Consider the following 23848-nt stretch of genomic DNA (forward strand, 5'->3'; position numbering starts at 1 on the left):
CTAACGACAACATCCAGAGCTCATCTTGAGCCGCTGCTGGAGGAGCCTATCTGGACCTGGCAATTGCCAAGGCTACGACTTTAATTGAAAAGATGGTCTCCAACCAGGGCTAGAACGAGGAGCGTTCCCAGCCCATAACCAAGGGTGGAATGCATACCGTCAAGGAGACGGATATGCTCGCCGCCAAACTAGACCTCCTACTGAAGAAACTCGATGAAGGGAACTGGCAACAGATGCCTGTTTCCGTCCATTCCATGAACTCGTACTCAATGTGCGAGGTTTGCGGTGATGGTGGACACTCGGGGAATGACTGCCCCGAGACCCGTGAAGACGCAGCATACATCAACAATAACAACAACACCGGGTTCCATCCACAAGGAGGCTAGGGGTGGAGTCAAGCACGCCCACCATTCTAAGGAGGAGGTAACAATTTCAACTCAAATTTCAATTCGAATTTTAATTAGAACCAACCCTCCTTGAGAGATCTAGTCTTTGGCCAAGCTAAAATCAATGAATCTTTAAACAAAAAGCTTGCTGCCAATGATAAAATTTTGGAAAATATAAATGCAAAAGTTGAAACTCTTTCTTCTACAATTAAAAACCAATTAAGTTTCAACAAAATGATAGAAACTCAACTTGAGCAAATAGCTGCTGCAATTCCCTTTTCAGAAAAGATAAATGTGGTGACCACGAGGGGTGGTAAGTCCACTCATGATCCACCGCATCCTAACCATGCATAGAAAGCAGCAAGGCCACAAGTAGAGGAGGAAGAATCTCCAAAACATGATGACTCTAAAGATCCCGAAGAAGACAATCCATGGAAAACTTTCGATACAAGCTTCCTCCCGTTTGCCTCCCGGAAACAAAAGACCACCGTGGACGAGCAGTTCACTCATTTCGTTGAGATGATCCAGAAGATACATGTCAACGTCCCATTGCTGGACGTAATGCATGTACCAACTTACGCCCTCTACATCAAGGACATCATCATCAACAAGCGACCGCTACCCACAATGGAGGTTGTCAAGCTTACAGAAGAATGTAGCGTTGCTATACTCAACCAACCTCCAAAGAAGAAAGAAGATCTGGGATGCCCAACGATCAATTGTTCGATTGGCACTCAACACTTCGGCAATGCCTTGTGTGACCTTGGGGCTAGCGTCAGCATAATGCCCAAGGTTGTCTTTGACAACCTCAATTTCACGCATCTAACGCCAACACCGATGCACCTCCAGCTAGCAGACACTTCAGTTCGCTATCCAGAGGTAATCGCTAAAGACATTCCAGACAGAGTCCGAGACAACTTCATCCCAGTTGACTTCGTAGTGCTCGACATGGAAATATCAAAAGAAACACCACTCATCCTTGGGCGGCCATTCCTTAGCACTGCTGGAGCACACATCGATGTAGGGGCTGGAGAAATCCGCTTCAACATCAATGGGAAAGAAGAAAAATTCACGTTCCGGCCCAAGAAGGAACAATGCTCAATGATCAACATCAAATCTGGGCCAAGCACACAACAAAAAGCCAAAGTGACTTCCCCTAATCAAGATCCTACGACCACACGATCCACAAAAACAACGAAGAAGATGTGGCATAAGGTTGTAAGTTCGTTCTCGTCCAATTCTCTAGGACGAGCCGAATAGTGGTAAACAAAGCGGGAGAAAGGTCCCGCTCGTCAGACTCAAAATGACAAGCCCTTGCCGAAGGTAAATCGATACGTATCTCATATTTATTTTCCACCATTTTGCTTTTCTTGACTTTTTTGATTTTTCCCACTGCATATTTGAATTTTCAAAACACTCATGCATGCTAGAAACTTTTCTAGCACTTTTTCTATTTTTCACAAAAAACCAAAAATATTTCCAAGCATTAAATTCCATTAGAAAATAAATTTGAACATCTTTTCGAAGCAAAGTTTGGCCAGCACCAAAGTTTAAAAAGCATATGACCGTTAGAAGGGCATGGGCCCTTGCAGTCAGCAGGGTGAGCCACCTAGGGTTCGGCCGAACCCTAGGGTTGGCCGGCCCCTTGCCAACGGCTAGTGGGCCCATCCTTCTCCAACGGTCACTAGCCATTGAGGCTTGTCTCTTCAAACGGTGCCCGGCCATTCTCTCTTTAAATAGAGGTCGAGGAGTGAGTTTTGAGCTCTCACACTCAACTCTCATTCACTCACTCCCTCTCAAACTTTCTCGAACTTTGCTCTCGGGTTTTCATTGGATTTTTGCTCAAGATTTGATTTCAAGAAACCTCTCTCTCTGTAACACCCTAATTTAATTTACAGTATTTAATAATAAATTTAATTGATTTTATTTAATTTTCTAAGGTTTTATACGCTTAGTCTTGCACTTAATATAATTTTGTTTCACAAATAAATAAAATCTTTCTAGGTTTAAACTTGTTTGTGCATTCATGCTGGAGCATCTCTCTTATTTGGTTGAGTGCATAGGGTTTGAATTCAAATTTAGTTTGAATTCAATTAGAATTTGAGTGGTTTGTATTAGAAATAGAATAGGAAAGGAAGTAGGAAAGAAAACCTTAGCGACCCAACCCAGCAAATCGGCCTAGCTGACCCGTTTGGCCCGACTCCCTCCCGCTCTCTCTCCAGCCCATCAACCGAAGCGGCCCAGCCCTTCCCCTCCTTTCTCCCTCTCCCCACAGCCCGCTCCCGCTTCGGCCGGCTCGCTCGCACGCCGCTCAGCCCACGCCCCGCGCAATGCGCTCGCCCCGTTGCTGACAGCCCTGGCCCACCTGTCGGCTCCGCCTTCCCCGTCGCGCCGCGCAGCTCCGGCCAGGATCCTCGGCCGAAACCCTCGCGCTCGCGCAGTAACAGCCGCCCGCGATTCTCTCCGGGATCACGCCCGAGCGCGCACGCACAGGATGCTTGGGCCTGCTTTATTTGGCCCCTGCCGATATATCGCCGCATCCTCGCCATTGGTCACAACTCTCGATTCGTTGTTGAGAAGCTCCGTTATCATGAAGACTAGAACGTGGGGGAGCACCTTCATGTATCTACCTTCCTCTCTTTCTCTTGCTAATGAATCATGGGACCTGCTGATCAGCCCATCTATTTTTTTTTCTCGGTGACCAACCTGGACTCAAGGCCAAGGCCAAGACTGAGTCCCAGCCCGGCAAGCCACCTGCTGTTTGCTCCACCGGCCCAGGCCTACACGAGGTGCACCGCACCCTCCCTGCCACGCGTGGAAAAAAAAGGGCCAAGAGCCCAGCCTTGCATGCCCACGCAGACCTGCTTGCCTCACGTCCTTCCCCCTGATCACGCAAACCTGCTTGCCTCACGTCCCACCCAGCGCCACCACCAGAAGGCCAGCTATTAATCCTATTTCCTGCAGCGATGCGTCCTTTCCCCTGATCCCGCAGACCTGCAGGCCAGGACTCCCTGCCGCACGATACCCTTGATCCCTGCGCCCTCCCCCCTGATTACGCAGACCTGCTGCATCCTGCCTCGCGCCGCCCAGGTCTACTCGTCCCTGAGCGCCGCTGCCCCAGGAACTGCCCTACAGACCTGCGCCCCCATCTACCCGAGGCCGGCAAGCCCTGCGTGCCCTTGGCCTTGCATGCACTCCGCCTACTGTTGGCTTCTCGATGCCTCACGTCACCGATCAGATCATCACCGCCGCCCAGTCCTGGTTGCATGACCACGAACAGAATCAAGCCATCGCCGGCCACCGCAAGCGCCACCGCCCAGGAAGCAGGAACAGAAGCCATCACCTGTCGTGCCGTGTCAGAACGTCGTCGCCCACGGAACAGAACGCCGCCGCTGGACGTCGCCCGCTGTCGCCGTTCCAGGAAGTCCCAGTTCGAGCTCTCCACGTCCCGAGATCAGCCCGCGCCGTCGTAGCTCTCCCCAGTGCCCTAGGTGAGATCCCCGTGCCGAGAGCTTTCCGTTTTGCCACTTCCGGGCATTTTCCGTGAAGCGTGGATCGATCTAGGGTGGAGTAGGGAGCCTCTGTGGGTGCGTTCATGGAGTCTCTGCGTTTCTCAGGTTCTAATCACGTTCTGATGAACAGAGGTAGGAGAAGGGCTATGAGCCCTTGGATCTGAAATCTATGGTCCATAATAGATGTATTTCATACCCCTTCGTGTGGACCCGGTTCACCGTAGACCACAGTTCTTTCTTCTCTGGTCCATGGATCTTATAGACTGAGTTCACAGTATAGTACACAACATATCTCCACGTGAGGGCTGCTGTATAGATGCACTTTTGCAATTCAGACCCTGTCCTTAATTGATATTGCGGCACAACTTTTCTGTGTCATGCTAATATTGCCTTCTAGCCCTCGAATACCTTGTTAATCACTGTTTTGATCCTAAACCTTGTACGTAAGACACCCCAGAACATGTTCTGATGCAAGTTTTCGGGTTACTGTTCACGTTACAGTACGCCCATTACAGTTTAATCCCTGTGATTTGCACAGTATTTCAGATAAACCCTTGTATCTTATAATGCTTATATCTTTTTATTTATAGCTCTGTTTTAGGTGGTTTTTGCGCTCACGCGATCGTTGTAACGCGTAGAATAGTTTTAGACTAGTTTAGTGTGCTGTTTTTATGTATTGATGTACTGTTTCTTAGTTTTTGTTAGTGTTTGTTTGTATGCTTATTATTGTGCATTGTTTTGGCCATGTGTTCGTGAGTAGACGTTGATCCATCTGAGGAGCCCCAGTACCAGTACCCGGAGCAGCCGTCTTCTGAGCACTTTGAGCAGCAGTAGAAGCAGTACGAGGAAGGCAAGTATAACATGAACAACCTATCACTTTTAAATACAATTTCATACTGCATTTAATACTGTATGCATATAAGGACTGTCCTAGCCACTTTATATCCTTTATATATCCCTTGGGGTTGCATTTTGGTTAGTTGTGCTAGGTTGCTGCGCTATAACACACTCTGGTCCTTTTTAATTAATTTGATTAATGGTTTACTTGAACTTAATTCTGAGAGTGGCCCTCTGTGCTTCGTGCTTGGGTGGCTCACGTCTCGTTAAAATATGGTTTTTGTAGAAACATGGTTTAGGGGGCCAGCACGGTGCTCAGTGCTTGGTTGGCCACTCTCCATAAGGACCGGTTCATAGAGCGACAACCTGGGACAACAACGCTACCACAAGGCTAGAATGGGATAGACTTGGCGTAATAATTAGATCTTTTTGGTTTGGAGTAACTTACCTGCGGTGCAGGGGCGGTAAGCTTCTATGGCCCTCGTGCTGAGTGGCCTCGTCTGTGCTTCGTGTCTTGACGCCCACTAGACCTGCTCCATAGTCGCCGATCCACCCTCGCGGTTACTCCCTACCAACGAGATTCTTTGTAAAGGCCTCGTAGTGAGTTTGCTAGTCATCTCACCTAAGGAAGTGTGATGAACAACTGGCGTAGCTCACGACTTGTGGGTAAAGATGTGCAACCTCTGCAGAGTGTAAAACTGGTATACTAGCCGTGCTCACGGTTATGAGCGGCCCAGATCCTCCTTTTGATTAGTGGGGTTGTCTCCTTCCGACGAGGGAGGTGCCTCTCGGGGTTACCTTGGTGGCTTGGTTTGGTTCTCAGTAGTTTCTTAATTAATTCTGATTAATTACTATGTAACTGGGTTAATGGTAATTCATCAACTCGTAGTAAATAGCTTTAATAAAATCTTGCCAACACTTAAAAGCTAATGCAGTTGAGTCGGCCAACCTTAGAGCCTCATAGTTTGTGTTATACTTGTTGAGTACAAGTTGTGTACTCACTCTTGCCTCTTCTCTACTTTTTTTTCCTCTTGGCTACGCTACTGCTGCTTAGTTCCTACCGACACGAGGGAGTTTGTCCAGCGCTACCAGGACTACGAGGACTTCTAGGCGTTCGTCTCCCAGTTGACGTCCCTGTGGCGCCCTGCTCAGCTTCGGAGAGCTTTTACCGTATTTGTACTTCGCTTCCGCTGTACCAGACATTTTGTCATTAATGTAATAAATAACATTCGTATTTCGATTTATTATGTCTTATTCGTGATATGTGCTGCGATATACTGTTCATTCTGTTGTATATACGTGTGACTTGATCCTGGCACGTATATGATTGCTCGGTTTATGTTCTTTTATAAACCGGGTGTTACAGAGTGGTATCAGAGCCGTATCGACTGTAGGACGAAGCCTCGATAGAACTGGTCGAGTTTTAGGACTTCTTCTCACTAATCCTTGCCTGCTGAAATTATTTTACTATTATACCCCTTGACTTCTTTGACTTTATACCCTTCTTGCCTTGATTTCTCTCTCTGAAGAATAGTTTTCGTAGATTTTGGCCTGAATCAGTTATCTGACCACCATGAGTATTAGCTAGGTGACCCTTTTATAATAATACGATGGCACGATCCGCGATGCGTTGTGTTAGTCGAGTCGTATGTTAAACTCGGCTAAGTCGTGAAAATTGTCTGCTTGTTATTATGCTACATGTTTAATTTGGATTTTTGAATGATTGCATAGCTTAGCAGTTTAAATTTTCTTAAAGAAAATCACTATATTGTTAAAGTTAACTAATTAATAAAATGAATTAGATCGTTGGGGGTAAAACAGTCCACTCTATCCTGTCTACTTTATCATGGCTGAGTCTTTTTCCGCAAAGAGTTATGCAGATCTGAGTTGAAGAAGTGCTTGAGAGTGCCAGAAGAATAAGCACCGTTGGAAGGGTTGGATGTGTAGGAGATCTGACCTACACCGAGCATCCGGTGAAGATTTTGGAGATGTATGAGAGAGTTACTTGGGACAAGAAGATCAAGACTAGCAAAATGCAATGGATTGGCCATGCCGAGAAGATGAGCCGAGGAAGACTTATCCGGATCTCTTTGCTAGCCAGCCCAGAATCTCGGGACGAGATTCCTGTAAGGGGGTCAGATCTGTAACACCCTAATTTAATTTACAGCATTTAATAATAAATTTAATTGATTTTATTTAATTTTCTAAGGTTTTATACGCTTAGTCTTGCACTTAATATAATTTTGTTTCACAAATAAATAAAATCTTTCTAGGTTTAAACTTGTTTGTGCATTCATGCTGGAGCATCTCTCTTATTTGGTTGAGTGCATAGGGTTTGAATTCAAATTTAGTTTGAATTCAATTAGAATTTGAGTGGTTTGTATTAGAAATAGAATAGGAAAGGAAGTAGGAAAGAAAACCTTAGCGACCCAACCCAGCAAATCGGCCTAGCTGACCCGTTTGGCCCGACTCCCTCCCGCTCTCTCTCCAGCCCATCAACCGAAGCGGCCCAGCCCTTCCCCTCCTTTCTCCCTCTCCCCACAGCCCGCTCCCGCTTCGGCCGGCTAGCTCGCACGCCGCTCAGCCCACGCCCCGCGCAATGCGCTCGCCCCGTTGCTGACAGCCCTGGCCCACCTGTCGGCTCCGCCTTCCCCGTCGCGCCGCGCAGCTCCGGCCAGGATCCTCGGCCAAAACCCTCGCGCTCGCGCAGTAACAGCCGCCCGCGATTCTCTCCGGGATCACGCCCGAGCGCGCACGCACAGGATGCTTGGGCCTGCTTTATTTGGCCCCTGCCGATATATCGCCGCATCCTCGCCATTGGTCACAACTCTCGATTCGTTGTTGAGAAGCTCCGTTATCATGAAGACTAGAACGTGGGGGAGCACCTTCATGTATCTACCTTCCTCTCTTTCTCTTGCTAATGAATCATGGGACCTGCTGATCAGCCCATCTATTTTTTTTTCTCGGTGACCAACCTGGACTCAAGGCCAAGGCCAAGACTGAGTCCCAGCCCGGCAAGCCACCTGCTGTTTGCTCCACCGGCCCAGGCCTACACGAGGTGCACCGCACCCTCCCTGCCACGCGTGGAAAAAAAAGGGCTAAGAGCCCAGCCTTGCATGCCCACGCAGACCTGCTTGCCTCACGTCCTTCCCCCTGATCACGCAAACCTGCTTGCCTCACGTCCCACCCAGCGCCACCACCAGAAGGCCAGCTATTAATCCTATTTCCTGCAGCGATGCGTCCTTTCCCCTGATCCCGCAGACCTGCAGGCCAGGACTCCCTGCCGCACGATACCCTTGATCCCTGCGCCCTCCCCCCTGATTACGCAGACCTGCTGCGTCCTGCCTCGCGCCGCCCAGGTCTACTCGTCCCTGAGCGCCGCTGCCCCAGGAACTGCCCTACAGACCTGCGCCCCCATCTACCCGAGGCCGGCAAGCCCTGCGTGCCCTTGGCCTTGCATGCACTCCGCCTACTGTTGGCTTCTCGATGCCTCACGTCACCGATCAGATCATCACCGCCGCCCAGTCCTGGTTGCATGACCACGAACAGAATCAAGCCATCGCCGGCCACCGCAAGCGCCACCGCCCAGGAAGCAGGAACAGAAGCCATCACCTGTCGTGCCGTGTCAGAACGTCGTCGCCCACGGAACAGAACGCTGCCGCTGGACGTCGCCCGCTGTCGCCGTTCTAGGAAGTCCCAGTTCGAGCTCTCCACGTCCTGAGATCAGCCCGCGCCATCGTAGCTCTCCCCAGTGCCCTAGGTGAGATCCCCGTGCCGAGAGCTTTCCGTTTTGCCACTTCCGGGCATTTTCCGTGAAGCGTGGATCGATCTAGGGTGGAGTAGGGAGCCTCTGTGGGTGCGTTCATGGAGTCTCTGCGTTTCTCAGGTTCTAATCACGTTCTGATGAACAGAGGTAGGAGAAGGGCTATGAGCCCTTGGATCTGAAATCTATGGTCCATAATAGATGTATTTCATACCCCTTCGTGTGGACCCGGTTCACCGTAGACCACAGTTCTTTCTTCTCTGGTCCATGGATCTTATAGACTGAGTTCACAGTATAGTACACAACATATCTCCACGTGAGGGCTGTTGTATAGATGCACTTTTGCAATTCAGACCCTGTCCTTAATTGATATTGCGGCACAACTTTTCTGTGTCATGCTAATATTGCCTTCTAGCCCTCGAATACCTTGTTAATCACTGTTTTGATCCTAAACCTTGTACGTAAGACACCCCAGAACATGTTCTGATGCAAGTTTTGGGGTTACTGTTCACGTTACAGTACGCCCATTACAGTTTAATCCCTGTGATTTGCACAGTATTTCAGATAAACCCTTGTATCTTATAATGCTTATATCTTTTTATTTATAGCTCTGTTTTAGGTGGTTTTTGCGCTCACGCGATCGTTGTAACGCGTAGAATAGTTTTAGACTAGTTTAGTGTGCTGTTTTTATGTATTGATGTACTGTTTCTTAGTTTTTGTTAGTGTTTGTTTGTATGCTTATTATTGTGCATTGTTTTGGCCATGTGTTCGTGAGTAGACGTTGATCCATCTGAGGAGCCCCAGTACCAGTACCCGGAGCAGCCGTCTTCTGAGCACTTTGAGCAGCAGTAGAAGCAGTACGAGGAAGGCAAGTATAACATGAACAACCTATCACTTTTAAATACAATTTCATACTGCATTTAATACTGTATGCATATAAGGACTGTCCTAGCCACTTTATATCCTTTATATATCCCTTGGGGTTGCATTTTGGTTAGTTGTGCTAGGTTGCTGCGCTATAACACACTCTGGTCCTTTTTAATTAATTTGATTAATGGTTTACTTGAACTTAATTCTGAGAGTGGCCCTCTGTGCTTCGTGCTTGGGTGGCTCACGTCTCGTTAAAATATGGTTTTTGTAGAAACATGGTTTAGGGGGCCAGCACGGTGCTCAGTGCTTGGTTGGCCACTCTCCATAAGGACCGGTTCATAGAGCGACAACCTGGGACAACAACGCTACCACAAGGCTAGAATGGGATAGACTTGGCGTAATAATTAGATCTTTTTGGTTTGGAGTAACTTACCTGCGGTGCAGGGGCGGTAAGCTTCTATGGCCCTCGTGCTGAGTGGCCTCGTCTGTGCTTCGTGTCTTGACGCCCACTAGACCTGCTCCATAGTCGCCGATCCACCCTCGCGGTTACTCCCTACCAACGAGATTCTTTGTAAAGGCCTCGTAGTGAGTTTGCTAGTCATCTCACCTAAGGAAGTGTGATGAACAACTGGCGTAGCTCACGACTTGTGGGTAAAGATGTGCAACCTCTGCAGAGTGTAAAACTGGTATACTAGCCGTGCTCACGGTTATGAGCGGCCCAGATCCTCCTTTTGATTAGTGGGGTTGTCTCCTTCCGACGAGGGAGGTGCCTCTCGGGGTTACCTTGGTGGCTTGGTTTGGTTCTCAGTAGTTTCTTAATTAATTCTGATTAATTACTATGTAACTGGGTTAATGGTAATTCATCAACTCGTAGTAAATAGCTTTAATAAAATCTTGCCAACACTTAAAAGCTAATGCAGTTGAGTTGGCCAACCTTAGAGCCTCATAGTTTGTGTTATACTTGTTGAGTACAAGTTGTGTACTCACTCTTGCCTCTTCTCTACTTTTTTTTCCTCTTGGCTACGCTACTGCTGCTCAGTTCCTGCCGACACGAGGGAGTTCGTCCAGCGCTACCAGGACTACGAGGACTTCTAGGCGTTCGTCTCCCAGTCGACGTCCCTGTGGCGCCCTGCTCAGCTTCGGAGAGCTTTTACCGTATTTGTACTTCGCTTCCGCTGTACCAGACATTTTGTCATTAATGTAATAAATAACATTCGTATTTCGATTTATTATGTCTTATTCGTGATATGTGCTGCGATATACTGTTCATTCTGTTGTATATACGTGTGACTTGATCCTGGCACGTATATGATTGCTCGGTTTATGTTCTTTTATAAACCGGGTGTTACACTCTCTCATTTCTTTGCTGCAAGAAAGAAGGAGTAACTCGCGGGTAAGAACGTTCATTTCAATTTCACTAACATAACCCATTTCGAGTTGTACGTGTTTTTTTCTCCATCATGAAAGGCTTAGGGCAGAAGGTCTCTGGCGCATTCAAGAAGATGACGAGTGGAAGTTCATCCCGTTCTCAGGGTGTGTCAGACCCGGGGCAGTGGAACTGCTTATACGCATAGAATGTTCTAGAGTAAGGGATAGTCCATGGATGTACCTTACATCTCGTGTAACTACCCGAATAGGCGTAGAACTAGCTGCGGTACAAAGGAAACTACCTGATTGTGTTGTAGTAGGATTCTAACTGTACATGGCTAGGACTTTCCATGTAACCCTGTCACCCCGAATATATAAGGGTGGGCAGGGACCCCCTCAAAACATCATCAACACCTAAGGCAATACAAACAACCACACAGGGCGTAGGGTATTACGCAACTCGCGGCCCGAACCTGTCTAAATCTTTGTGTTTCTTGCACCATCGAGTTCCAGAGCAGTCGATCCCTACCTACAAACCTTACTGCTAAGGGTATCCCTGAGCAGGCTTGGTGGTAAAGACTGACAGCTGGCGCGCCAGGTAGGGGATTCGGCGAGTTCATCGGCGAATTCGATGGCCGGATCAAGCGACGCCAACAACGTGCCCGAGGGCACAACTCTCGTTTTCGGTTTCTGGGCTTGCACGGTTGACGGATCGGGCGGCTTCTCTAGCCACCTTGTCACGCTCAACTCGCCTAAACCGAAAGTCGTCCCCCAACCTGCCAACGTCTGCGAGATCGCAGATCTCGATGGAAAAGGAGCTGTACTCAAGCTCAATTTGGATACTACAGAAAATGTGTCAACTCCAACTCGAATTCTTGGGTCAGTTGAGTTCGATGCAAATTCTGACTCCGAAAAACTTCACTTTTCTGAAACCCTCGGAAAATACATGACTTACCTCAAGTCAATCAAACGCCCTAAGATTGTCAACCATGAACTACTCGATGGTGTAGATCAGGTTTCTCGATCAATAGAGGGATACATCAAACTTGCAGAATACGTCCTTGGCCCATCTAAATCACAGCAAAACCCAGAAGCAATGAACCCACCACAGGAACGGTCGGGCAATATACTCTCAGGGATCGATTGAGTAGATTCCACGCTCGTCGACTGCATTAAAATGGCTGAAGGCACTCTGCAAAACAGGATGCAGAAATCGGGAGGAGGAATCTGCGGGAGATCTGGAAAGACAAACCCCCGGCTTGTCCGGATGGGACCGTCTTTCTCCAGGAAACCTCAGAACCCTTCACCGAAACCTGCTCATAGTTGGATTCCTGAACCAACCGACACCTCTGAGTCCTTGTTTGATCAGGACTTCGATCAATTCATGAACAGCCTCGACAACTTTGAACCATTCGATGATCTCGAAGACTGGTCAGATAATATCGACTTGTTCATGGACGCCATGGCCCATCCACCCCAGAATGCTGACGCCCTCTGGGAACTGGCCAAGCTCAAAAAGGGAAAATCTAAAGCTCCAAAACAATCCAGCAAGTTGATTTTCGGCAGACCCTGGATTAAGGAGCCTGAGGGACTAACTCCCACGCAATCATGGCTATATTGGATGAACGAGAACGCCCTCCGCGTAGAGATGGGCATTCCGCTTCTCGCTCACCCAAAGCACACATACTCTAAAATCGGTGGATTAACCGATTCTGATTCCGAGTACTCTTCCAACTCGGAGGATGAACTGGATGATCTTATCTAGTACAACAAGAAAGTTGAATCCAACTCGACTAAGAATACCAAGTCCGATCAGGACTCCCTCACAAACTTGGTCATATATGCAACGCCGCAAGGACGGACAGTGCGCCTCAAGGAAACACGAGATTCTAACGCCTTCAACTCTCGGCCATCAGATCTTCCCTTCCAGCAAAGCATTCCACTACACCTATCATCAAGCAAGCAAGAACAAAAAATTCAAGATCTTTGCCGTGAAATCCTCATGGTTCGCATCTCTTAAGTCCATGAACCAAAGGATGACTCCACGGAGCATCTCAATCTCGACGACTCCAATTCAGATGACTTTGACGAGTACCTTTCCGACAACATGGAAACTACTCCCCCCCCCCACGGTCACAGAAACCCAAGCTGCTACCAAGCAAGATTTGCCTGCACCTCCTCCAGCAGTAACAGTTACTGTCCAACTGGAGGAGCAGCATGCAGCACAAGATCCCTACAAGTGTCACCGTTTGCTTAACTAGAAGAGGGCGTTCAAGCGCCAGTGCCTCTCCAACCGCCAGCAAGAACAGTAAGGCGACAACTACGACTACTCCAACAGCAACCTTTGCAATGTGATCAACATTGGTCGTGATGCCCGCAACGTCATCATCTCAAGGAGAAAGGAGCGTGAGGAAATAGAGGCATACATCCCTTCTTCCAACTACCGCATCCCGGCATATGCTTCCGCATCCTTCAAGAAGCGCAATCTAGCAAGTACCCTTCCTCAGGGTAAGCCTCGCACCCAACACCATGGAGAAACATCTCTTGGCGGAGACAAGATCAGCAAAATGCTCCTACGCAAGTGCTTCATACACCCAAAAAGCTCTCACACGATCTTCGAGTGCAACTCACTCCGCAAATCCCTCGGGGCACCACTGGTAAAGGAGACTTTACCCAAAATCTAGTCGATTGTTGTATCGATTAGTTTACCCGCAAATAATTTTATTCAGTTGTGTAAACCATTGCTCATGTATACGAGCAAGGGGTAGGTCTTAAGAGTTAGTGTCTGTCATTTTACAATCAATGTAATCTCGATAAATTTTCAATAAAAGTTGATTCCCTCATAAATCAACTACTTTGCTCATCTGACCTATGCCCCATCACTAAATACCACTCTGAAAGCTATGCTCAGCACTAGAGCAGCAATCGAGTAGTATTTATGGTTTACCTCGAGTACTCTTATGACATTTTCATCTTGGGTAACCCGACGGGGTTCATCCTAACAGACCTGTCTTAAAAATTACTCCAGTCCTCGGGTAGGACACCTTACTCGCTGGCTCGAGTAAGTTGTGGATATCCTTTCGACATTTTCATCTTGGTTAACCTGACGGGGTTCATCCTAACAGACATGTCTTAAGGATTACTCCAGTCCTTGCTTAGGACGTCCTACTCGCTAGCTCGAGTAGGTCTTGGATACTCTTTTGACATTTTCTTCTTGGGTAACCCGATGGGGTTCATCCTAGTAGACTTGTCCTAAGAGTTACTCCAGTCGTTGGTTAGGACACCCTACTCGCTAGCTTGAGTAGGTCTTGGATACTCTTTCGACATTTTCGTCTTGGGTAACCCGACGGGGTTCATCCTAACAGACTTGTCCTAAGAGTTACTCCAGTCCTTGGTTAGGACACCCTAGTCGCTAGCTCGAGTAGGTTTTGGATATTCTTTCGATATTTTCTTCTTGGGTAACCCAACGAGGTTCATCCTAACGGACTTGTCCTAAGAGTTACTCCAGTCTTTGGTTTGACACCCTACTCGCTAGCTCGAGTAGGTTTTGGATATTCTTACAACATTTTCATCTTGGTTAACCCGACGGGGTTCATCCTAATAGACTTGTCCTAGGAATTACTCCAGTATTTGGTTAGGACACCCTACTCGCTGGCTTGAGTAGGTTTTGGATATTCTTTCGATGTTTTCATCTTGGGTAACCTGATGAGGTTCACCCTAACAGACTTGTCCTAGGAATTACTCCAGTCCTTGGTTAGGACACCCTACTCGCTAGCTCGAGCAGGTTTTGGATTTTTTTAAGATGGTTTCATCTTGGGTAACTCGACGGGGTTCATCCTAACAGATCTATCTTATAAATTACTCCAGTCCTTGGGTAGGACACCTTACTCGCCTTGCTCGGGTAAGTTTGGGATATTTCTAAAATATTTCTGTCTTGGATAACTCGACGGAGTTCATCCTAACAAGTCTATTTTAGAAATCAATCCAGTCCTGGTATAGGACATGCTACTCGCTAGATCGAGTAGTTTGGGGATATTTTCATAAAAAGTTTTTCCTACTTGGGTGACCAAATAAGGTCTATCCTAACTGGTCAACTTTGAAAAACTATCCCAAGGAGCATAAAACAAGTTCTTGGTACCCTAAAAAGGTCGACACGAGTCTCCTGCTTGCTTGGACCATTGAGGGAGTTACACTACTGAGCTTGTTGCCTCGAGTACTTAACGGGTTTTACCTGCTTGCTCGAGACACCAAGTTCATAAAGTGTTCCATTTTCCCTTGGTACCCTGAGTAGTTGTCGAGAGTCTCCTGTTCACCTATGTATCGAAGAAGAACATCCAAGCTCCTAAGTACTCGACAAGAGTTTCCCTCGTTAGACAATTAAGTGCATAAGAGGATCACTCTAACAAAGCATTTCTTTTCATAAAAGAAATCCGCGTTAAGCTACAAAACACCTTCCTGCAAAGTGCTTTTCCCACTTGGTTAATCCTGCGGGATTCAATCCTAACCGGTCAGCACTAGAGTTCTGATTAGAACCATATAACTCGACTCTACTCGAGAATACTCTGCCTCCTAAGACACCTATGGATACAACTATTTGTATCCTTTTATCAGAATTGAGTAGGCGCGATGCCGCCAGAACTCATGCCTTTCGAGTATGTGACACCCCGGCCTACAGATAGTACAGGAGAATTTGAGAATCTCTCAGACGAGGCAGAAGAATTATGCAGATCTGAGTTGAAGAAGTGCTTGAGAGTGCCAGAAGAATACACACTGTTGGAAGGGTTGGATGTGCAGGAGATCTGACCTACACCGCACATCCGGTGAAGATTTTGGAGACGTCTGAGATAGTTACTTGGGACAAGAAGATCAAGACGTACAAAATGCAATGGAGTGACCACACCGAGAAGATGAGCTGACGAAGACCTATCCTGATCCCTTTTGCTAGCCAGCCCTCAGAATCTCGGGATGAGATTCCTGTAAGGGGGTAGGATTTGTAACACCCTAATTTAAATTTCAGCTTTTATAATAAATTTAATTAGCTTTATTTAAATTTCTAAGGTTTATTATGCTTAGCCTTGCATTTAATTTAATTTTTCTTTCACAAGTAATTAAATTTTTTCTAGGTTTAAACTTGTTTGTGCATACATGCTGGTGCATAAGTTTTATTTGTTTGAGTGCATAGGGTTTTGAATTCAAACTTGATTTGAATTCAAATTAGTTTGAGTGAGTTTGAAAAAGAAAGGAAAGGAAAACCAGAGAAATAGGAAAACCAAATCCAGCCCAACCCCGAAAACCAGCCCAACCCGCTCCCCTCCTTTTCCCAACACTCGGCCCAGTCTGCCGGTACAGTCCAGCGCCAGCAGCCCAGCCGGCCCACTCCCTCTTTTCCTCTCCCCGCTCGGCCCACCCTCTCCCGCACCGGCCCAAGCGCTGCGGCCCAGCTCTCTCCCTCCGCGCGCTCAGTCCAGCACCGTCGCCCGCGCCCCGTCGCTCTCGCTGCCAGCCCGGGCCCGCCTGTCATCACCTTCCTCCCGTTTTCCACGCACCGACCACCCTCTGCTCCGCTCTGCAGCGCCGCGACCCCGCTCTGCTTCGTGGACCTGCCCCGGCTCCGTAGGCCCACCGGTAAGCCCGCCCCGCACTCCTCGACCTTCTAGAAGCAACACCGAGCCTGGGATCACGCAGAGCAGCGGCTCGATCCGCTTTCCCCGTGCGGCACCGATCCCGGCCATGATCCTCGCCGGCCTTCCTTCTGGGGCACGCACGCCCAAACCCTCGGCCGCCTTCTTTATTTAGCACCGCGGTCGCCCTGCGTCTCACCTCCATCCCGCAGCCGCCTCTGCACCCCAGCATCCACGCTCCACCATGCCATCGACGCGCAGAGCCCCTGCGCCGCCGTGCCCCCGCCGCTCTGCTGCACCACGACCACCGAGGGCCACCGCCGGAGCTCCGCCTAAGCGCCAGGAGCATCACAGGTCACCTCCTCAGCCCTCTGCATCGCGCTACACCCGGGAATTTCACTCGAACCCCCCGGAGCAGGTAAACCCGTTCCCGAGCAATTGCTCACCGCCGGCGATCCCCGGACCTCCCTGACCCCGTAGCACCTCCGCAGGTGTTCCTCGAGTCGACCCGTGGACCCCAGGAGTCCGGAGCATCCCTGCAATGACTCGTCCGCATATGCAGCATCGATCCCCGCCGCCGAACCTCGCCGCCGACGCCTCTGCACGTCATCCCGGCCCAATCTGAGCCCTTGGTGAGCATCAGCGTTTCTCCCTGATCCTTTTGCGCTAGATGTGGTAGTTCGTAGCGCCCTCTAGGTCCCAGCACGCTGCACGCCGGCGCTCCGTGCCGCCGCGCCTTGGCCAGACCCCGCCCAGCGGTGCTATAACCCCGCGCCAGGCCTCTGTGTATCTTAGCCATGATGTGTAGATGCTCTCAGTAGCAAAACCCGACCCAAATCGGGGACGGAACTGCGCGAACGCGGTGCACCCGCGACCCAGCGCCGCCCCTCGCCGTGGCAAGCCACAACCAAACCCTAATCCGCCACCCCGGTTGCCCAGACAAGTTCGCCGTCGCACGAACTCACTCCCAGGCCAAGCCCCGCTCGTCTAGACCCCCGGAGGGCCGAGTTCGGCCATCTCCGGCAAGCCCCGCGCCGCACCGCCGCGGACAGAGCTCCCGGCGGGCGAGCGACGCCGCTCCTGCGCGCGGAGTAGGTCCGGGCCGTCCGATCAGTAACGGACGCGCCAGATTAGACACAGCGTAACGCTTCGCCGGTCTTTTTGCTAAAGATCCCTCGGATTTTTCCCGAATCAACCCGCGGTCCACGTTAGTTCAAAAGTATTTCTAAATAGGTCCTGTTTTTAATGCTTAGGCCCCTGAGCTTTATAGAAATGGAACCCGCAGTCCAACCCCTGCAGTTTTGCGCGCCGACCCCCAAATCTTTTCATTTTTTATGTATAGGTCCCTGGTTTTTGCGCAGAAACCCCTGGAAACTCTGTTTTTCTTGCAGATTAGCCCCTAGATCTTGTTTTAAGCCTAGTTTTCATGTTCTAGCTCCGTTTTAGGTGTTCTTTAAGTCCAAGCGATCGTTGTAACGCGTAGAATAGTTCTAGACCAGTTTTGTTTGCTATTTTTATGTAATGTTGTACTGTTTCTTAGCTTTTGCTCTTGTTTGCATGTATGTGTATGTGCTGGACTTGTTTTGGCGTTGCGATCGTGAGTAGACATTGATCCTTCAGAGGAGTACCAGTATCCAGAGCAGCCACCGTCTTCAGAGTAGTTTGAGCAGCAGGAGAACTTTGAGGAAGGCAAGTATAACATGAACGCCACCTATCACCTTTAAATACAATTTCATACTGCATTTTAATACTGTATGCCTATAAGGATCATCCTAGCCACTTTATTACCTTATATATATCCCTTGGGTTGCATTTTGGTTAGTTGTGCTAGGTGCTGCGCTCTCACACATGGCCCTTTTTAATTAAATTGTTAATGGTCTTATGCAACTTAATTCTGAGTGTTACCCACTGTGCTCTGTACTTGAGTGGTTTACGTCTCCTTAAAACATATTTTTCTAGAAACTTGGTTTAGGGGGCTCGCACTGTGTTTTGTGCTAGCTACTGTCCATAAGGACCGTACGTCATTAGAGCGACAACCTGGGACAACCACGTAACCACAAGACTGGAATGAGACGGTCTTGGCTTATTAATTAGGTCTTTTTGGTTTGGAGTAACTTACCTGCGGGGCAAGGGTGGTAAGCTTCAATGGTCCCTGCTCCTCCGGCTTGGTCTGTGCTACATGCTTGTACCCCCGTGAGGTGGGCCCCATCGTCGCTGATCCAACTCTTCGCGGTTACGCCTTACCAACAAGATTCTTTGTAACGGCCTCGTAGTGTGTTTGCTAGTCATCTCACCTAAGGAAGTGTCATGAACAACTAGTGTAACTCAGAATTGTGGGTAAAGATGTGCAACCTCTGCAGAGTGTAAAACTGGTATACTAGCCGTGCTTACGGTCATGAGTAGCCCGGATCCTCCTTTTGATTAGTGGGGTTACCTTGGTGGTTTCGGTACGGTTCTCAGAAGTTCTTAATTAATTTGATTAATTTCTATGCAACTGGGTTATGGTAATTTCATCAACTTGTAGTAATTAGCTTTAATAAAATTTTGCCAAGATTAAAAGATAATGCAGTTGAGTCAGCCAACCTTAGAGCCTCATAGTTTGTGTTATACTTGTTGAGTACAAGTTGTGTACTCACTCTTGCCTCCTCTACTCTTTTCCTCTTGTTCTTTTGGGGATACCCTACTGCTGCTCAGTTCCCGGCGACGCGGAGGAGATCACCCGGAGCTACCAGGAGTACGAGGACTTCTAGGCGGTCGTCTCCCTGTCGACGTCCCTATGGCGCCCAGCTTTCGAGTTCCGTACCTGTTTTATGTTTCCGCATACTCTGTATCAGACATTTGTCATTTATGTAATAAATAACATTGGTACTCGCTTTATTATATCTTTTTACGTGATATGTGCTGTGATATACTATTCATTATGTTGTATATACGTGTAACTTGATCCTGGCACGTATATGATTGCTCGGTTTATGTCCTTTTGTAAATCGGGTGTTACAGAGTATCATTACTCGACATGTCAAAGGATTACGTAATCCTCCCATAAGACAAGTACTCGACATTACACAAATTTAAACATTTGTACAAAGTACTTGTGGCCACATGCCAAATTTTACAAGCAGCTCAAGGAGATCCGGACTTGTTCAATGTCTCCACTATCCTATCTGCAACGGCGGAGGTTTCTTGCAGATACTAATTGCACTGATCATCAGTGCAATCAGCCTTTGCACCCTGCCTAAGCAGATCAAGTGGAGTGCATGGCCAGTAGGGCTTTACCAACCCGAGTACATGTCCCACATATTGTTGGGTGGTTGTGGAGACGTACCTTTCAAAGCTTTCGGGTACTTTACGAAGCCTCCCCACCAACGTGAGCGGTTCATCTTCATCTCCCTCCGGGATCTCCATAAGTCCTGCCACATCTTGAGCAGCATCTTTCACATCTCTAAGCTCTTCAAGCTCCCGCTGCATCAAGTCCCAGGATTCTGACAAGGTTTTGAGCTGCTGAAGAACCATTGCAATTTCTTGATCAGAATCCGCCTTAATCTTCTTGAGCTTCTCGATTTCATCTGCGTTTCGGTACATAAGAATCTTTAAATCCAGTACCAAGCTCTCCTCAATCTTTAATGATTTCGAGATAGCTGTGTACTCGAATAAAAGAAAGGCTTATAAACACCAAGCAGATTAATCTAGTCGATTGCATCATATATGCCAAAGACTAACCTTTCTTGGCCTTGGAGAGTTTCTTAATCTCCTCATGGAGAGAAGTCTTCTCGGACGAGAGCTTCTTTACCTGCTCTCTCAAAGCATTTAGCTCTAAATTGTCTAGGGGCTGGCTACTCCCCTGCTCCAACACCTCCTGCCAAAAAAGTGAAAACATGAGGATCAGTACCCACTACTCGATCCAAGGAAATAAGTACTCAAGATACTCAACTACTTACCCCCAACAGCTTGAAGGCAAGCTGTAGCTTCTCTTGCGGCACGACACTCCCCGATGAGACCTGGGAAGCACTCGCCCCGCACCTCAGAGACGCCTTTTCCGACACATCTTCGATCCTCCCCACAGTATTCCCTGGATTTTGGGAACCTAGAGGAAAAACGGGTTATTTAACCAAACTCAGAGCAAAGACAAGTACTTTTATCAGTACAAGGCTTTATAAGTTTACCTGTAGGGGTTTCTTGAGGCAGCTTCTCACCGCTTTCCTCCTCAGCAAGCTTCTCGCCGCCTCCTTCCTTCGGAAGCTTCTCGCTACCATCACCTTCTGGGAGCTTCTCCTCACTCCTCTCAGGATCCGGGAGTGGTGAATTCCGCATCATGGAATTTGCTATCTCCTCTGCTTGTCGAGCATCCATCTCTGGAGTGCTCGGGAGATTCTCCACCGCTGTTTTGGGGGCTGAATCATCTTCAGTTTCCCCTCGAGCCTCTAAGAGTGCATCACTGAAAAAACAAATCAGTTAAAAGGTGCTCAATACAAAGACAACCCTACAATTATAAGTTCCGAGAAACTAACGTAGGGGCCCTTGTCAGGGCAAGCTTCCTTGTGCCAAATTTTCAGGTAGGCCTCACGATGACGGCCTTGCTACCCGTATCTCCAGCATCATGTACATTGGAACTACTCGCCGGTAGAGTAGTCCCAATCCCTTTTGATGGGTCCGCTGTGGTGGAAGGGACGGTTCGTCCCACCACAGCATCATCCCCAGATGTTGTAGTCTGCGGCATCTTAGCTGCTAGACTTGAAGAAGCAAAGGATTTACATATGTATATCGACAAACTAGGTAAAGTACTTGATTGTAATCAACTAGCTACTTACCTATTGCTGGTAGCTTGTGAGGAGCTGCTACGCTTTGTAACGAACATGGCACCATTGATGCCATTTCGAGTGATTTTGGTGATCGAATGACAACACAACACTTGGACTAATATGATTGTTAAGATGATCATTCTCAGGCTTTTAGGTTCAAGTGATGACAAAGAGAAAGAGAAGATAGGCGTAGCAAGGACCCGATGGGCAGCCCCTACGGGGGTTCCGCTACCCGGTTAGCGGACGGGGGTCGAGGGGGAGCCGCCCCTCGCGGGTCTCAGGGCAGCGCCCTGAAAGCTCTTCGATTCAGGAGCACCGGAAGAACCGACGCCAGGGCATCGGAGCATCCGATGGTAGTCGGAAGAACCGACGCCTTGATACTTTGGTGCAGAAGGGAATCGAAGCCAAGTCAGCCTATAGGCACCGGTTGAACCGACGGTCTAAAATAGGGCATCGGTGCAATGGCCGTCCTTTGTACCAGAGACGATGTCAAGTGCCCAGAAGAAGTTTCTTCAGCACCGGTTCAACCGACGGTGCATCGGTGCATACCACCGGTGTAATGACGTCAGCGTCCAGGAGAAGATTCCTTCAGCACCGGTTGAACCGGTGAGGCATCGGTACAAAGCATCGGTTCAACCGGTGGTCTCTGCGTCAGACATCAGGAGTCCAACGGCTACTTCGTGTTATGAGTGACCGGATGAACCGACGCTACCCTGCCAAGAGGCATCGGTTCTTCCGGTGGTACGCAGATTTTCAGCTAACCGTTGGAGCAACGGCTACAAGACTTGGTGGCCTATATATACGCCTCACCCCGGCCATTTGAAGATTGCTGGAGTTGCTGGACATCCCACACACACCCAAGAACATCTCCAAGCCATACAAAAGCATCAAGATCATATCCTTAGCCCTTAGCACACTTTGAGAGTGTTGTGTAAAGGATTAGCTCTTAGTGAGTGAGTTTGCAAGGCTTAGAGCCTTTGTGCTGTGGTTCATTAGTGAACCAAAACAAGAGCTTGGTGCGCCGGCACCTTGGAGCGTGGAGCTCGCCGGCAACGTCATCGACCCTCCGACTTGGTGTGGAGCGGCGACGACACCTTTGTGCGGGGGACGTGGAGACCCCCATCCTTTGTGGAGAAGCTCCTTAGTGGAACCCGGGGCCAAGGTGACCGTGATTGTGTTCACGGAAGAGACTTGGTGGCCGAGTAGCAATACTCTTAGTGAGTGCTACAACAACGTGGATGTAGGTGTGCCTTTGTGGCTAACCGAACCACGGGATAAACACCCGCGTCAAGAGTTTGCTATCTCCTATCCCGCTCTTTAAGCTTCCGCATTTCATTCTAGTAATTTGTATGCCTTTACTTTCATAGAATAGTTTCTTGATAGGAAAGGCTATAGGTTGCTAAACTCTTTTGGGATAGGGGTTTTACACTAGAACAACCTAGTTGCACATCTAGATAGCTTGTTTTAGTTTAAGCTTTGTGCAAACTAGTTGGAGCCATAGGTCTAAGTTTTTATTAGTGCCTAATTCACCCCCTCCCCCTCTTAGGCTAGAGCACCCGATCACTTTCACGCTTCCTCACCACTGACCGCGCACCCTTCGGATGCCCGGCGTGGGTATCTGCGCTTGGAGCGGGGCTGTGTTCCCTGTCACTCTCTCCCCAGCCGCCTCTTCATCTACACAACCAAGGTGAGATATTAGTACTGATTATATAAGAATTCATGTGAATATTCTAGGACATGGTTGACAGTATAAGAGCGCAAGAAGAAAAAAAAGGACGATTAAGTGCCAAGCAGTAGTGAACTACTCTTAAAACGCTCCACGTCCTCCTATAGAAAGCAAAATTCTATCAGAATCACACTAAGATAAGGTACTCGATTACTACAAATTGACTACTTTTATCAGTACCTGCTTCGGAGGATTCGCAGCAGAAAAAGTATCAGGAACAACAGGTACATCTTTCACATTTTTAAGTAGTCACTGTATTCGACTAAACACTTCTTCATCTAAGATCTCTTCCTCCAAGAATCTTGATGAATCAGATATTCCCTGATACTGGAAACCAAATGTTTCCCAAGCCTGTAGTGGCTAGATTCTCCTTTTCATCCAGTCGAATACAATAGCATCTCCAGTCAAATTCTTTTGCCTAAAATTAGCTATTCTTGAAAGAAGCTTAGGGATTTGACTACTGTCGACTGGTTTCTTATTCTATTCAGGCCATTGAATTGGAGAGCCTGGAGTAATCGATGGTACACTCTCCTATTGGTTCTCTACATATAACCATTTGGGTTTCCAGTCTATTACTTTACCACCAAGCTTATAGGGTGAAAGTTATTGGGTGCTCTAGCCTAAGAGGGGGAGGGGGTGAATTAAAAATTTAGACCTATGGCTCCAACTAGTTTGCACAAAACTTAAACTAAAACATGCTATCTAGATTTGCAACTAGGTTGTTCTAGTGTGAAACCCCTATCCCAAAAGAGTTTAGCAACCTATAGCCTTTCCTATCAAGAAACTATTCTATGAAAGTAAAGTCACACAAATTGCTAGTATGAAATGCGGAAGCTTAATGAGCGGGATAGGAGATAGCAAACTCTTGATGCGGGTGTTTATCCTGTGGTTCGGTTAGCCACAAAGGCACACCTACATCCACGTTGTTGTAGCACTCACTAAGAGTATTGCTACTCGGCTACCAAG

Source organism: Panicum virgatum, chromosome 5N (genome assembly GCF_016808335.1).
Source record: "Panicum virgatum strain AP13 chromosome 5N, P.virgatum_v5, whole genome shotgun sequence".
Classification (NCBI taxonomy): domain Eukaryota; kingdom Viridiplantae; phylum Streptophyta; class Magnoliopsida; order Poales; family Poaceae; genus Panicum; species Panicum virgatum.